The sequence below is a fragment of the Propithecus coquereli genome, unplaced genomic scaffold (genome assembly GCF_000956105.1).
Source record: "Propithecus coquereli isolate 6110/MARCELLA unplaced genomic scaffold, Pcoq_1.0 Scaffold294, whole genome shotgun sequence".
Classification (NCBI taxonomy): Eukaryota; Metazoa; Chordata; class Mammalia; order Primates; family Indriidae; genus Propithecus; species Propithecus coquereli.
Window position 1 is genome coordinate 475,915 of NW_012148552.1, and position 5,113 is coordinate 481,027.

A 5,113-nucleotide genomic window follows, 5' to 3' on the forward strand; every position below is an offset into this window, starting at 1 on the left:
AAAGGAAACACTCAAAAACATGAAGATACAACCCACAGAATGGGAGAATATGTTTGCAAACCACATATCTAATAAGGAATTAATATCCAAAATAGGTAAGGAATTTAAACAACTCAATAGTAAGAAAACAAACAACCCATTTAAAAAATGAGCAAAGGACCTAAATAGACATTTCTCAAAAGAAGACATACAAATGGCCAACAGACATATGAAAAAAAAATGCTCAAAATCACTAATAATCAGAGAAATGCAAATTAAAACCACATTGAGATATCACCATCTAGCACCTGTTAGAATGGTTACTATAAAAAAAAAAGAAAGTGTTGACAAGGATGTAATGAAAAGGACACCCTTGTACACTACTGGTGGGAATGTAAATTAGCACAGCCATATGGAAGACAGTAAGAAGGTTCCTCAAAAAATTAAAAATGGAGCTACTATGTAATCCAGCAATCCCACTACTGGATTTTCTAAAGGAAATTAAATCAGAATGTCAAAAAGATATTTGCATTCCCATGCTCACTGTAGCATTATTCACAATGGCCAAGATATAGAATCAACCTATCACATCAATCAATCCAAGCCAAGATATGGAATCAACCTGCTAAATCAATCAAAAGATAAATGCACACCACAAAAAAATGTGGTATGCATATACAATGGAATAATATTCAGTCTTAAATGAGACAGAAATCTTGTCATTTGTGACAACATGGATGAACCTAGAGGACATTTTGTTAAATGAAATAAGCCAGACACAGAAAGACAAATACTGCATGATCTCATATGTGGAAGTTAAAAAATGTCAAACCTGTAGAAGCAGCGAGTAGCATGGTGGTTACCAGGAGCTGGGGTGGGAATGGTTGAGGACGTTGTAGTCAAAGGATACAAAATTTGAGTTAAACAGGAGGAATAAGTTTAAGAGCTCTATTGTATAACCTGTTGACTATAGTTAATAATAATGTATTGTGTGTTCCTGAAACATAAAAGAGGGAAAGAGCAAGAGAAAAGAAAGCTTTCAAGATCTTGGACCTTAACTAGAGAATAATATGAGATGCAAATCACAAGGGTTGGCACCAATCTCCGAAGAAGAAAGGGTTTCTCTATTGTAATAAAAAGGAAGAAAAAAGGAAGAGTACATATAAAAACAGATAACTGTATCTAACAAAGAGCATGAAGAAAGAGGGTATCATTTTTGCTGACACTGAGTTGTGATGAAGAGATTATTTGGTAATTTCAAGAGTGTTGAGAAAGTTTGCAAAAGTTACTTTGATGTCCAGTTTCCAGTCTGACACGTGAAGAGCTTGAAAGTCATGGCTTCTCTTCCCACAATATAAAAGCTGAAAATCAACTCTTCTTGGATCCATCAGAGAATTGAGGTCTCAGCACAGATTGCGGCTCCCCAGACTGGAAAGACATGGGAAAATCACAGCTTATCAGGAGCATCAACCTCTCAGAAACTGCTGCTGGAGACAGCACTGGGCAGGAAAGCTGAGCGGGTAATTGACAAGTTGCTGGAGACACCTGTGGACTGGCTGGGGGACTATTATCTCCTGGAGGCCAGACCCAGGGCAGGGGCTGCAGTTCATGACTTTCACCTCCGGCAGCCTCACCTGGTTCTCACTGTGAATATAAGAGAAAACAATCCCCTTATGTTTGTGGCAGGAGATGGAGAAGAGTAGGCATTTTGAAACATGCCCAGAACGTGGTGTGTTCCTACAGAAAGGACTGCACTCAAGGGGAACTATGTTACCAGAGTGTAACTGATATGGAGGAAGGACCTACCCAACTCCAGCCCCTCTACCTTTTAATGTGGGGGATGGAAAGTACCCCACCCAGGCCCCTCTAGACTTCCTATCTCACCTAAAGTTTTGTGGGAGGAGGGGAGCAAAACAAAAAAACTGAGAAGCAATTGGGAGGGTCACAGTCCAGGCACACAAGCTCAGTAAAATATTGAGACCTGATCATGTGACTAGAAAACACGTTTCCCACCCTCGTATCTCACATCCACATGGATAGGATGCTGTATAATAATGGGATTATAGGTAGAGAAAACTGCAAAACTCAGACCCTATTTTTAAAAAGAGTCTCAAGGAAAACCAAAGATAACAGGGGAGATAAAAAGAAGACTCCAGAGGAAATTTTAGTCTCTGACAGCAACAGATACAGCAAACAGTAAACACAGCCTAACTCCCAGCCAGTGTCTGGAAGGCATATTGAACTTAGTTCCATTTACTCAATATATCATGTCTGGTATTTGACAAAAAATTACAAGGGATGTAAAAGGCAAAAAGCACAGTGCATGGAGATATAGACGAATCCACTATCACACTTGGAGATTTCAATGCTCCTTTTTCAGTAATTGACAGATCCAGCAGGCAGAAACTCAATAAAGATAGAGTGGAACTGACCAGCACCATCAATCAGGTAGATATAATTAACATTTATAGACTAAGTCATATAACAACAGCACCATACACATTGTCCTCAAGTTCACATGGAATATTCACCAGGACTCAGGGTCACAAAACACATCTTAACAATTTAAAACAACAGATATCATATAAAGAATGCTCTCAGGTCATAATGAAATTATACTAGATAACAATAAAAGAAAGATAGAAAATCATACACTATTTGGTGATTAAACAACACACTTCTAAATAACACAGGGATAAAAATGGACACAACAGATTATAAAAATCTTTTCTACCAAATGAAAATGAATGTACAACTTACAAAAAAATTATGGGATGCAGTAAAAGCAGAGCCTAGAGGGAAATTTATAGTACTGAGTGCATATATCAGAAAAGAAGAGTGATTTAATATAAATAATCAAAGTTTTCACCTTAGGACACATGAAAAAGAAGGGCAAATTAAATTCCAAATGACCAAAAAACAAAAAACAGTAAAATTGAGAACAGAAGTCAATGAAGTCAAAAATAGGAAATCAACAGAGAAAATAAAAGTAATCCAGAGCTAGTTCTTAGGAAAGATTAATAATATAGATAAACCTCTAGCCACGTTAACCAAGGAAAAAGACAAAATAAAACAAAACAGAGAACATACAAATTACTAGTAATAGAAATGAATGAGGGGATATCAAAACTGATCCCACAGACTTTAAAACATAACAAAGGAGATTCTTTCATAGTTCATAAGCATGATGCCTGGGTTTTCATGGCCTGTATGAGATGTGCCTCCCTCATATCTTGTTATGATGTTGGGACATCACCTGTCTGATGTGAGAAAAAAACAAAAATAAAAGATTCTTCAAAATATGAAGACATAAAACAACAAGAATTTATCCAAACAGTGTGAACATAAATCTAGCCCAAATACCAATTCTCTCAATAAATGTGAATGGCTTGAATTGTCCACTTAAGAGACACAGACTGGCTGAGTGGATAGAAAATCACAAGCCAAGTATCTACTGTCTCCAGGAAATGCATCTTATCCACAAAGATGCTTTCAGACTCAAGGGAAAGGTTGGAAAACAATCTTCCAGGAAAATGGAAACTAAAAGAAAGCTGTGGTAGCTATTCTTATATCAGATAACATAAACTTTAAAACAGCAAAAGTAAAAAGAGACAAAGATGGTCACTACATAGTGGTGGAGGGAAAAATGCAACAAGAAGACTTAATAATCCTTCATATTTATGCTCCTAATGCAGGAGTGCCCAGATACAGAAATAAAACCCTGTTTGATCTAAATAACGAGATAAACAGTATTGCCATAGTGGCTGGGGATTTCAACACCCCACTGACAAAACTGGAAAGATCCTCCAAGCAGAAAATAAGCAAAGAAACAATGGAATTAAATGAAACTCTAGAACAAATGGGTCTAACAGACATCTACAGAACATTCCACTGAAATAAAGCTGAATATACATTCTTCTCATTAGCTCATGGAACTTTCTCTAAAATTGTTCACATCCTAGGCCACAAATCAGATCTCAACAAACTTAAAAAAATAGAAATTATACCACGTATCTTCTCAGACCACATTGGGATAAAATTAGAGATCAATTCCAACAGAAACACTCACCACTTCACAAAGTCATGGAAATTAAACAATCTATTGCTGTAAGACTATTGGGTCAAGGAGGAGATTCAGATGGAAATCAAAAGATTCTTCGAAGAATTGATAACAGGGACATAAGTTATCAAACTCTGTGGGATACAGAAAAAGCATTCCTGAGAGGAAAACTAATAGCATTAAATTCTCACATCCAAAACACAGAAAATTCATAAATCAATAAATTAATGAGCCATCTCAAGGAAGTGGAAAAAAAAAGAGAAAATCAATCCTAAATCTAGCAGAAGAAAAGAAATAACAAAGATCAGAGTAGAACTAAATGCAATCAAGAATAAAAGAACTATACAGAAGACTAATAAAACCAAAAGTTGGTTATTTGAAAAAGTAAACAACATTGACAGCCCTCTTGCTAGATTGACAAGAACTATAAAGGAAAGGACTTTAATAAGCCCAATTAGAAATGAAAAAGGAGAGGTCACTACAGAGATAACAGAAATATAAAATGTTATCCTTGAATACTATAAAAATCTATATACCCAAAAACTACAAAACATGGAGGAAATGGACAAATTCTTAGAAACACAAAATCTCTTTAGGCTCAATCAGGAGGAAATAGAATTCCTGAAAAGACCAATATCAAGCACAGAAATTGAAGCAGCAATAAAAATCTTTCAACAAAAAAAAGTCCCAGACCAGATGGGTTCACACCTAAATTTTATCAAACTTACAAAGCAGAACTCATATCTATACCACAGAGATTATTGCCCAACATTGAGAAGGATGGTATCCTCCCAAGCTCTTTCTACAAAGCAATATCACTTCGATAGCAAAACCAGGAAAAGCCACAATAAAAAAAGAAAATTACAGACCAATATCTTTCATGAATATTGATGCAAAATTCCTCAACAAAATCTTAGCAAGCTAAGTTCAATAGCATATCAAAAAATAACTCATCATGATCAGGTGGGCTTTATCCCAGAGATTCAAGGATGGTTCAATATACGCAAATCTATAAATGAAATTCACCACATAAATAAAAGCAAGACCGTATGATTCTCTGAATAGATGTAGAAA